General features: G+C 50.2%; 1 protein-coding gene across 1 annotated transcript in view; it reads left to right on the top strand.

Annotated features, from left to right (window-relative positions):
• Positions 1–12,709, top strand: part of LOC141272399 (thyrotropin-releasing hormone receptor-like) — a 248,184-nt gene that overhangs the window by 174,559 nt on the left and 60,916 nt on the right. The window lies entirely within an intron of this gene.

The following is a 12,709-nucleotide window of genomic DNA, read 5'->3' as shown; positions in this document are numbered from 1 at the left end:
GCTTGCACTTGAAATGGGGCCTTTTAGTTTTGAGGAGGCCGAAGCTGGCCACTACCTCATGGCTGCTTCGGCAGCGAGGTATCCATACTCAATCCCCAGCCGCCCGGTGGCCGGGTGTCCACGCTCTGTCCCCAGCCGCCAGGGGGCGGCCGGGTGTCCACACTCGGTCTCCAGCCGCCCCGCGGCCGGGTGTCCACACACGGTCCCCAGCTGCCTGGGGGCTGCCGGTTGTCCATAAACAGTCCCCAGCTGCCCCGATTTCTCAGCGGAACATCCCCACAGACTTTTCTTAGCCCAGCCTGCTTTAGGGCAGCATTGGACGAGCCCACCAGAGAACCAGACTCCTCCGGTGGGCCCTGGCTTCTCCATCAGGGCAGTTGAGAGTGCCAAGGTGAGGAGCATGATGATGATGATAGAAGTTAGCATCTGCTTTGTTTTGTTGGAATGCAAGCGTAAGTGTGCAACCTGCCACCCACCCACCCCCAGGCTGCAATACCATACTGCTAGCTTGCTTGCACTTGAAATTGGGCCTTTTAGGCATGTAGAGGCAGACGCCAGCCACCATGTGATGGTTGCGTTGGCGGCCCTTTTATCCATACTCAGTCCCCAGCCACCCGGCGGCCGGGTGTCCACGCTCGGTCCCCAGCCGCCAGGGGGCGGCCGGGTGTCCACACTCGGTCCCCAGCCGCCCGCGGCCGGGTGTCCACAAACGGTCCCCAGCCGCCCCGCGGCTGGGTGTCCACACACGGTCCCCAGCCGCCTGGGGGCGGCCAGGTGTCAATAAACGGTCCCCAGCCGCCCCAATTTCTCCTGTTACCGACCCACACACTTTTCTTAGACTGGCCTGCTTTAGGGCAGCATTGGACGAGCCCACCAGAGAACCAGACTCCTCCGGTGGGCTCTGGCTTCTCCATCAGGGGAGTTGAGAGTGCCAAGGTGAGGAGCATGATGATGATAGAAGTTAGCATCTGCTTTGTTTTCTTGGAATGCAAGCACATGTATGTAGTAGCGGCTAGGCCTTAGGTGGTCAGCGTTTTGGCGCATATCCTACCTCCTACGAGCATAGGCGGATTATAATGAGGGCAATCTGGGCTACTGCCTGGGACCCCGAACCTCCAGGGGGCCCGTGGCTCCGGGGTGTCTATGGCCAGATTGCCCTCATTATATGTGCGGCGACGCGGCACATACCGGCAGACAGTGGCGGGGGGGCCCCCGGACCGCTCCCCCAGCAGCGGCGCACGGCCGCTGCTTCTTCTTCGGCCGGGCCAGCACTGCAGCAGTTAACTTCCCTGTGCTGGCCCAGCCGCGTCACTGCTAGGAGACACGGCCCTGTGTTCTCCTAGCTGTGACGTAACGCAGTGCGCACCCGGCCTGCAGTGCTGCACAGAAAAAGAGCAGGAGGACTGGAGCCGAGCCGGGGGATGGTGAGTCTGTGTGAGTGTGTGTTTCTGTATGTATGTGTGTGTGTGTGTGTGTGTGTGTGCAGGCGGATATCATTGTGTGATGTCTGTTTATATGTATTTTCGTGTTTCAAATGTGTTTATGCGTGTATGTATATGTCTGTATATGTTTGTGTGTGTGTCTGTGTGTGTGTGTGTGTGTGTGTGTGTATGTATGTAGGTTGTGTGTGCAGGCAGATATCATTGTGTGATGTCTGTTTATATGTATTTTTGTGTTTAAAATGTGTTTATGCATGTATGTATATGTCTGTATATGTTTGTGTGTGTGTGTCTGTGTGTGTGTGTGTGTATGTATGTAGGTGTGTGTGCGTGTGTGCAGGCAGATATCATTGTGTGATGTCTGTTTATATGTATTTTTGTGTTTCAAATGTGTTTATGCGTGTATGTATATGTCTTTATATGTTTGTGTGTGTGCGTGACTGCTTGCGGCCTCCTGCTGAGTATAGATAGCGCCGTGCAGCCTCCCGTTGTCCCTGGGGGGGCGCCGTGCGGCCTCCCGCTGTATATAGATGGCGCCGTGCGGCCTCCCGCTGTGTATAGATGGCGCCGTGTGGCCTCCTGCTGTGTATAGATGGCTACGTGCGGCCTCCCGCTGTGTATAGATGGCTACGTGCGGCCTCCTGCTGTGTATAGATGGCTACGTGCGGCCTCCCGCTGTGTATAGATGGCTACGTGCGGCCTCCTGCTGTGTATAGATGGCTACGTGTGCTCCATATTGAGTCATACAATTAATGTAAGGCTATGTGCCCATGATGCAGAAATGCTCCGGATTTTTTTTGAGCGTTTCTGCATCTCCCTGGCAGGGACTTGCGGATGTGAAGCGTTCTTCACATGCATTTCCGCATGCGGGTTGACAAGCGCTTTCCCAGCGATTTTAGCATCACTTGGAAAGTGCTTGACAACTTGGTCACACTATATAAATCCATGCTACCGGCATGAATTTATATAGTGTGACCATAAAAGAATGGTAAAAAATAAATATATAATTACCTTCTGATGGCCTGCCGACGTCAGCGGTCGTGTGACCCGTCACATGACTAAATGACGTCACGGCAGGTCCTTTTCAGACCATCGCGAGCTGCCGGGGAGCTAGGACGCATCGGATAAAGACACCGGGGGCCATCAGAAGGTAAGTATAATATTTATTTTTTATTTTATTCTTTTTTTACAGGTTCTATGGTACCCGGGTCCGGAGGAGAGTCTCCTCTTCTCCAAACCTGGGTATCATCCGCACATTGAAACTCATGGATTCTGCATTTACAGATGCAGTGATGCGAATTCCATGTGTTCCAATGCAAGTCAATGGCGGCGAAAGCGCCGCGCTTCCGCAAAATAATTGGTAGTGCTGCGGATTTTTCCGCATAATCCGCAGCGGAAATTTCCGCAGCATATGCACAGCACATGCGGATTATCATTGGGGAACATGGCAGACCTTCTACCAAGCATTTTTTAAGCATTTCTGCAGCGGAATTGCCGCTGCGGAAATGCTTAAAAAACGCATAGTGGGCACACAGCCTAAAAAAAATTATTATAATTAATATTATGCCAAATTAATTTCACTTGAACTATCACATGATCTATCACAGGGGATCATGTGACATGTCATGTGATACATCAGGTGTGTGTGTGTGGGGGGGGGGCCCGCGCCTTCTCAACTGCCCGGGGCCCTAGCTACTCTTAATCCACCCCTGCCTACGAGGATTGCTGGATGTTTTCCTGCTACTATCCCAGTTCTATGACTCCTGTTAAAACAAAGCTTCATGTGATAAATGATGGATGAGGTGGTGGCAAAGGAGAAAGAGCAGGAGGAACAGGGACCATTCACATCAATATCAGGCCAGTCAACCACACGTCTTGTAGGATATGTTTCTGTACCAAAAGGAGCGGTTCAGCTACACAGATACAGGGCATACAGTGAGCGCAATGCCTACCAAACATTTCGAGGCACTCCAATGCCCCTTGGAAGTGACATGGAGGTCAGAGGACCTTAACTAAACTGTTTTTTCCATTTATAGCAACTGGGTCTCCTGTACACTGTTGGCCTAAGCAGTGAATGGAAGGCTTTCCAAAAATTATGAGGAACTGCAATGCCCCTTGAAACAGACGTGAATTACAGCATACTAAAAGCCTTCTACCCATTATTGGGGTAGTTTTCGCCTTTGCATTGAAAAGCAAAAGCTGACTAAAATTAGGAGGAAATGCAATGCCCGTTGGAAGAGTCGTGGAAGTTAGAGGTAATTAAAAAGAACATTTCAATGCCCCTCGGAAGGGATGTGGAGGTCACAGTAGCTTAACAAGACGCTTTTAATGCCCCTTGGAAGAGACATGGAGGTTGCAGTAGCTTAACAAGACGGTTTTAATGCCCCTCGGAAGACACATGGAGGTCGCAGTAGCATAACAAGACGCTTTTAATGCCCCTTGGAAAAGTGGTGGAGGTCGCAGTAGCTTAACAAGACGGTTCTAATGCCCCTCAGAAGAGACATGGAGGTCAGAGTGGTATAACAAGACGGTTTTAATGCCCCTTGGAAGAGACGTGGAGGTCAGAGTGGTATAACAACACACTTTTAATGCCCCTCAGAAGAGACGTGGAGGTCCCAGTAGCTTAACAAGACGGTTTTAATGCCCCTCAGAAGAGACATGGAGGTCAGAGTGGTATAACAAGACGGTTTTAATGCCCCTTGGAAGAGACGTGGAGGTCAGAGTGGTATAACAACACGCTTTTAATGCCCCTCAGAAGAGACGTGGGGGTCCCAGTAGCTTAACAAGACGCTTTTAATGCCTCTCAGAAGAGACGTGGAGGTCAGAGTGGTATAACAAGATGGTTTTAATGCCCCTTGGTGGAGACGTGGAGGTCAGAGTGGTATAACAACACACTTTTAATGCCCCTCAGAAGAGACGTCGAGGTCCCAGTAGCTTAACAAGACGGTTTTAATGCCCCTTACAAGAGCCATACAGTACAGCATATTACAAACATTATTCCCATTATTGGGAAGTGGGTCTCCCATAGTCTTTGCTTATGCCTTCCAAGCAAAAGCTGTCAAAAATTAGGACGTAGGAACTTGCAATACCCTTACAAGAGCCATGCAGTACAGCATATTACAAACATTATTCCCATTATTGGGGAGTGGGTCTCATAGTATTTGCTTATGCCTTCCAAGCAAAAGCTGACAAAAATTATGAGGAAATGCAATGCCCGTTCGAAGAGTCGTGGAGGTCCCAGTAGCTTAACAAGACCGTTTTAATGGCCCTCAGAAGAGACGTGGAGGTCAGAGTGGTATAACAACATGCTTTTAATGCCCCTCAGAAGAGACGAGGAGGTCAGAGTGGTATAACAAGACGCTTTTAATGCCCCTCAGAAGAGGCGTGGAGGTCCCAGTAGCTTAACAAGACGCTTTTAATGCCCCTCAGAAGAGACGTGGAGGTCAGAGTGGTATAACAAGACGGTTTTAATGCCCTTGGAAGAGATGTGGAGGTCAGAGTGGTATAACAAGATGCTTTTAATGCCCCTCAGAAGAGACGTGGAGGTCGCAGAAGCTTAACAAGACGCTTTTAATGCCCCTTACAAAAGCCATACAGTAAAGCATCTTAAAAATATTATTCCCATTATTGGGGAGTGTATCTCCCATAGTCTTTGCTTATGCCTTCCAAGCAAAAGCTGCCAAAAATTAGGACGGAGGAACTTGCAATGCCCCATACAAGAGTCATGCAGTACAGCATATTACAAACATTATTCCCATTATTGGGGAGTGGGTCTCCCATAGTCTTTGCTTATGCCTTCCAAGCAAAAGCTGCAAAAAATTAGGACCGAGGAACTTGCCCTTACAAGAGCCATGCAGTACAGCATCTTAAAAACATTATTCCCATTATTGGGGAGTGGGTCTCCCATAGTCTTTGCTTATGCCTTCCAAGCAAAAGCTGCCAAAAATTAGGACGGAGGAACTTGCAATGTCCCATACAAGAGCCATGCAGTACAGCATATTACAAACATTATTCCCATTATTGGTGAGTGGGTCTCCCATAGTCTTTGCTTATGCCTTGAAAGCAAAAGCTGCCAAAAATTAGGACGGAGGAACTTGCAATGCCCCATACAAGAGCCATGCAGTACAGCATATTACAAACACTATTCCCATTATTGGCGAGTGGGTCTCCCATAGTCTTTGCTTATGCCTTCCAAGCAAAAGCTGCCAAAAATTAGGACGGAGGAACTTGAAATACCCTTACAAGAGCCATGCAGTACAGCATCTTAAAAATATTATTCCCATTATTGGGGAGTGGGTCTCCCATAGTCTTTGCTTATGCCTTCCAAGCAAAAGCTGCCAAAAATTAGGACGGAGGAACTTGCCCTTACAAGAGCCATGCAGTACAGCATCTTAAAAATATTATTCCCATTATTGGGGAGTGGGTCTCCCATAGTCTTTGCTTATGCCTTCCAAGCAAAAGCTGCCAAAAATTAGGACGGAGGAACTTGCAATGCCCCATACGAGAGCCATGCAGTACAGCATATTACAAACATTATTCCCATTACTGGGGAGTGGGTCTCCCATAGTCTTTGCTTATGCCTTCCAAGCAAAAGCTGCCAAAAATTAGGACGGAGGAACTTGCAATACCCTTACAAGAGCCATGCAGCACAGCATCTTAAAAATATTATTCCCATTATTGGGGAGTGGGTCTCCCATAGTCTTTGCTTATGCCTTCCAAGCAAAAGCTGCCAAAAATAAGGACGGAGGAACTTGCAATACCCTTACAAGAGCCATGCAGTACAGCATATTACAAACATTATTCCCATTATTGGGGAGTGGGTCTCATAGTATTTGCTTATGCCTTCCAAGCAAAAGCTGACAAAAATTATGAGGAAATGCAATGCCCGTTCGAAGAGTCGTGGAGGTCCCAGTAGCTTAACAAGACCGTTTTAATGGCCCTCAGAAGAGACGTGGAGGTCAGAGTGGTATAACAACATGCTTTTAATGCCCCTCAGAAGAGACGAGGAGGTCAGAGTGGTATAACAAGACGCTTTTAATGCCCCTCAGAAGAGGCGTGGAGGTCCCAGTAGCTTAACAAGACGCTTTTAATGCCCCTCAGAAGAGACGTGGAGGTCAGAGTGGTATAACAAGACGGTTTTAATGCCCTTGGAAGAGATGTGGAGGTCAGAGTGGTATAACAAGATGCTTTTAATGCCCCTCAGAAGAGACGTGGAGGTCGCAGAAGCTTAACAAGACGCTTTTAATGCCCCTTACAAAAGCCATACAGTAAAGCATCTTAAAAATATTATTCCCATTATTGGGGAGTGTATCTCCCATAGTCTTTGCTTATGCCTTCCAAGCAAAAGCTGCCAAAAATTAGGACGGAGGAACTTGCAATGCCCCATACAAGAGTCATGCAGTACAGCATATTACAAACATTATTCCCATTATTGGGGAGTGGGTCTCCCATAGTCTTTGCTTATGCCTTCCAAGCAAAAGCTGCAAAAAATTAGGACCGAGGAACTTGCCCTTACAAGAGCCATGCAGTACAGCATCTTAAAAACATTATTCCCATTATTGGGGAGTGGGTCTCCCATAGTCTTTGCTTATGCCTTCCAAGCAAAAGCTGCCAAAAATTAGGACGGAGGAACTTGCAATGCCCCATACAAGAGCCATGCAGTACAGCATATTACAAACATTATTCCCATTATTGGTGAATGGGTCTCCCATAGTCTTTGCTTATGCCTTGAAAGCAAAAGCTGCCAAAAATTAGGACGGAGGAACTTGCAATGCCCCATACAAGAGCCATGCAGTACAGCATATTACAAACACTATTCCCATTATTGGGGAGTGGGTCTCCCATAGTCTTTGCTTATGCCTTCCAAGCAAAAGCTGCCAAAAATTAGGACGGAGGAACTTGAAATACCCTTACAAGAGCCATGCAGTACAGCATCTTAAAAATATTATTCCCATTATTGGGGAGTGGGTCTCCCATAGTCTTTGCTTATGCCTTCCAAGCAAAAGCTGCCAAAAATTAGGACGGAGGAACTTGCCCTTACAAGAGCCATGCAGTACAGCATCTTAAAAATATTATTCCCATTATTGGGGAGTGGGTCTCCCATAGTCTTTGCTTATGCCTTCCAAGCAAAAGCTGCCAAAAATTAGGACGGAGGAACTTGCAATGCCCCATACGAGAGCCATGCAGTACAGCATATTACAAACATTATTCCCATTACTGGGGAGTGGGTCTCCCATAGTCTTTGCTTATGCCTTCCAAGCAAAAGCTGCCAAAAATTAGGACGGAGGAACTTGCAATACCCTTACAAGAGCCATGCAGCACAGCATCTTAAAAATATTCTTCCCATTATTGGGGAGTGGGTCTCCCATAGTCTTTGCTTATGCCTTCCAAGCAAAAGCTGCCAAAAATAAGGACGGAGGAACTTTCAATAATGGCAAAACGGACCACGGTCACCCTGGTGGTATAGTGGTGGTGGAGGCTGAGGGTAAGGAGAACATAAAACAGCCGAAATGAGGAAGCGTATACCCATGTGTGGGTGTGAAGCGGTGCATGTGAATATGACGTGCCCCCTGGGCCTGAGTTGTGCAGGGGAACCCGGAACCGGGCCTGTTGTAGAATGCTGGGGGTTGTAGTCTCCGTGTGGCGGTGACCCGGTCCGTGCCCAGGGTGGTCAAACCAGTGGCAGTCTTAAGTACTAACAAATGTCCGACTACGCCACCCGTGGATTGCGGTCAGTGGGGACCGCCGCTGCGCTGCAGACCGCTGAGGCTGATGTTGTTTGCGCAGCTGAGTATGGGATGACTCCCCACGGGAGAAGTATTGCCTCAGGGCAGCTAATGTGGAAGATGATGGGAGTAATGGTGTGAGGGTCCCAGTGCTAATGGTGCAGGAGCGGCAAGGAATCACAGAGACGGGAGGTGCAGTTTAGGGTCTTTACTGATGGTACAAGGCAGACCCTCCCGGGAGTACTGGCTAGTATAAGGGGCCTGGTCAGTCTGCAAGCAAGCAGGAGTTCCCCTGGCCAGGTGGAGTTGTAGGCCTCCCCGTTTATCTGCACTCTTCCTGGCTACCTTGCTGTCAGCGGTTACAAGTAGCCCACGTCCCTGAGTATACCGTGTGGTGCTCACCCGTATGGCTGGTGACTTGGGGCCTTCTGTTAGCCTCCGCTCCTGGATGGCGGCGCTGGTCCCTTCTTTGTGACTGAGCCTCCGGGCTTCTATGGCCAGAGGACCTGGAATCCCCTGCCGGCTGGTTTCTGCTGCTGGGTGTATATCAGTCCCCACAGCCTCGGACTCCTGTGTCCGGCTTTAGTATCTTCGTCCAGGGCGAACTCTGCTCAGCTCCAGCCCCTGGACTTCTGCTACTGCTCCTACAGAGCTCCTGTTCTTGCTTTCCCTGTGTCTGGAACTGTCTGCAGCTCCACTCTGACTCTGACTGCTCTAACCACGCCCCAGACCCAATTTAAAAGGGCAGATTCCTCCCCTCCCAGGTCTGGGCGGACCGTGTTACATGTTTAGGGATCCTGACCAGAGAAACCTCCCACTTGCTCTCAGACATAATATCTCTATTACTGTGGCAACCAGACCCCTGGGCTGTCACATTCCCCCCTAGTAAATTTTAGTACTCCGGGACTAAACACATTTTTTTAAAGAAACATAAATACAAGGTATAACAATAACAAGACAACATATTTACAAGAAACTTTAGTCTGTAGAGGTCACGGCGTTTCCGTGACCGGGTGTCCATATCACCCAAGGTGAAGTTTATGAAACAAAGGGGGTGTCCATGTCACCCAACAAGGCGAAGTCTTGGCACAGAATAGGGGACCTGTCCAAAGCAAACCCCTTGCATTGTCCTTGGGCGTGGCTGCAAGGGTAGACTAACTACTTTGGGCCGCAAGGAGGCCACGCCAGACAGGTTTTCTCTTCCGCGGCCGTCTTCACAAGAGGCACCAAGGTGCAACTATCTACAAAACTGTTCCGGTTATCCAGTGTCCATAATCTGTTAGTCCAAATAAATCTGCAGGGTAACTGAGAAACATAATTAGTAACAGGCAACAAACATAAACCATAAACATTTTTCAATAAACAGTCAACTTTACAGTGCATTGGTTTAGATTCTCCAGCGAGCGGGTATCTGACCTCTAGTGACTCTAGTGGACCTACGGAGCTCACTAACTGGTTCTGCACTACAGGGTGTAGGAGGTGTTATGGGCAAGCTGGGCAGCTTTCTACGCACTCTTTGGCTCACTAGGGGCACGGCAGGCTCACTACTAGCAGAGGGTTGATCCTCCTGTACTGCTGGTGTGGACTTTTCTGCCTCTTGGGCCGGCTGCTCTTCCAGCTCTACCGGTTCCTCTGTAGGCACTTGCGGGGCTGGCTGGAGAAAGGTGAGGACGGGTACCAAGACAGCGCCGTTTACTTGTGTCCAAGACCGGGGAAGTCTCCGAGTACGGTACTGATCATTTCTTCCCTTTCCTCTGCGGGTTGAGGGTTTCCTTGATCTTCTTCAGGGCTTTGCAGCTGCTCGGGACACTTCTTCAGGTGGTCTCTGGAGACAATGGCTGTGGTTTCTCCTCCATCCTTACTGATTACGCAGATTTTTGGGTTCTCATGGCTTGATGGCAGTACGGTGTACGGGTCCTTCTCCCACTGGTCGTCCAACTTGTGGAGCCGCCTCTTCCTCTTCAAGACCTGCTCTCCAGGTACCAGGGGGACAGCGGGAGCATACTGGTTATAAGCCTTCTCTTGCCTTTCTCTAGCTTGAGACAGACTTCGCTCGACGCTCTCCTGTACTTTCCGATACTGCTGCTGCCGTTCTGTATCCCAGTCTGCCTCTGGCGAGGTGTCCTCAGGCGTCAGGACTCCCATATCCAGGTCAATATGCAGCTTACCAGGTCTTGCTCTCATTAGGTAAGCCGGGGTACAGTTGGTGGAACCTACAGGGATGTGGTTATACAGGTCCACCAGATCGGGCAGTTTCTCAGGCCACAGACTGCGTTCTTCCAGGGGCAATGTTTTTAGCAGATCTATCACCACCTGGTTCATCTTCTCGCAGAGTCCATTGGTTTGAGGGTGATAGGGCGTTGTTCTTATCTTCTTGCAGCCATACAGGTTGCAGAACTCCTGGAAGACCTCCGCTTCGAAGGCTGGTCCTTGGTCTGTCAACACTTGGTCCGGGTACCCGTGTGGACGGCAGAAGTGCTGCTGGAAGGCTCTAGCTGCTGTTTGAGCCGTTAAGTCCTTGACCGGGACCACCACCAGGAACCGGGAGTAATGATCTACGATTGTGAGGGCGTAGACATACCCAGATCTGCTTGGAGCCAGTTTCACATGGTCCAGGGCTACCAGTTCCAGTGGCTGTCTGGTGATGATGGGCTGCTGGGGAGTCTTCTGGCTGGCACGGTCTTTTCTTCTCAGGTGGCACGGGCCACAGTCTCTGCACCACCTCTCGATGGCTCCTCTCATGCCTACCCAGTAGAACCGTTCACGCAACAAGAACTCCAGCTTCTTCCATCCGAAGTGTCCTGCTCCGTTGTGGTATGCCTCCAGAACCATAGCCGCGTCTCGTCTTGGGACCACTACCTGCCAGGTCAACTCATGTGTTCGAGAGTTAACCATTCTCCGGCACAGCTTCTCCCTGTAGAGGAACAGCTTACTTTTCTCCTTCCACAGTTGCTTAGTCTCCTCCGGAGCATCAGGGTCAAGACGGGCATCGGCCTGGGTCAGCATTTCCTTCACCAAATGGACTGCGGGATCACTGTCTTGCGTCTCCGCCCAGTTGTAGTGGGGCAAGGGATTGAACGTCACGGAGCGCCTGTCCTTCACACGGTGGGAATACAGGGTAATCCCATGACGGTGGAACGCAGGGAGCTCAACTTCTTCCAGATCTTCTGGATCTTCCCCTACGTCCGGTAAGTTCGGCATTCTAGACAGGGCATCCGCGTTGGCATTTGAGCGTCCTGCCCGGTATTTGATGGTGAATTCAAAGTTGGACAGGCGGGCCATCCATCTCTGTTCCAGGGCACCGAGCCTTGCAGTGTCCAGGTGTGTCAACGGGTTGTTATCCGTGTACACGGTGAATTTGGAGGAGGCAAGGTAATGCTTGAAACGTTCGGTCACTGCCCACACTACTGCCAGGAACTCCAGCTTGAATGAGCTATAATTCTCAGGGTTCCTCTCCGTGGGCCGTAGCTTTCGGCTGGCGTAAGCGATTACCCGTTCTTTCCCCTGCTGGATCTGGGACAGTACGGCTCCTAGCCCGATGTTGCTTGCGTCTGTGTGGAGGATAAAGGGCTGGCTGTAGTCTGGATATGCCAGGATTTCATCCCCCGTGAGGGCCATCTTCAGCTGGCAGAAGGACTCCTCTTCCAGCTTTTCCCACCTAAAGGGCGGCTTCTGGTTTTTGGCTTTCCGAGATTGACCTATCAGGAGGTCCTGCATAGGGGCTGCCATTTTGGTGAAACCGGGAATGAATCTTCGGTAGTAGCCTACCAACCCGAGGAACTGCCCCACTTCCTTTATGCTGGAGGGTCTTGGCCAGTCCTTAATCACGGTGATCTTATCAGGGTCAGGAGCCACTCCGTCAGCACTCACCACGTGTCCCAGGTATTGCACCTTTGGTTTCAGGAGGTGACACTTGGAGGGTTTCACCTTTAGGCCGTAGTTTGCCAGAGCTTCGAACACTTCTGCCAGGTGTTTCAGGTGGTCCTCGTAGGTCTTGGAATAGACGATGACATCGTCCAGGTATAACAGGACCGTCTCGAAGTTCCGGTGTCCCAGACAGCATTCCATCAACCGTTGGAAGGTTCCTGGTGCGTTGCAGAGCCCGAACGGCATGCAGTTAAATTCACTGAGACCCATCGGGGTGGTGAATGCGGTCTTTTCCCGGTCCGCTTCTGCTACAGGAACCTGCCAGTACCCGCTAGTGAGATCCAAAGAAGAGAAGAAGTTAGCAGATTTTAATGCAGCTAAGGACTCTTCTATCCTTGGTAACGGGTACGCATCTTTGTGTGTGATACGGTTGACCTTCCTGTAGTCTACACACATTCTCATGGTGTTGTCTTTCTTTTTCACTAAGACTAGTGGTGCTGCCCAGGGGCTACAGCTGTCCCTGATTACCCCAGCCTCCTTCATGTCTCTAAGCATCCCCTTGGCGTGTTGGTAGTGTGCCGGGGGTACGGGTCGGTATCTCTCCTTTATGGGAGGATGGTCTCCCGTGGGGATGTGGTGTTCTACCCCCTTTACTCGCCCGAAGTCTAGCGGGTGTTT

This window comes from Phyllobates terribilis, unplaced genomic scaffold (assembly GCF_046119375.1).
Source record: "Phyllobates terribilis strain yellow unplaced genomic scaffold, ASM4611937v1 Scaffold_5__5_contigs__length_657084704, whole genome shotgun sequence".
Classification (NCBI taxonomy): Eukaryota; Metazoa; Chordata; class Amphibia; order Anura; family Dendrobatidae; genus Phyllobates; species Phyllobates terribilis.
Note: the sequence above shows the minus strand (reverse complement) of the source record. Positions and strands in the feature narration are given on the sequence as shown.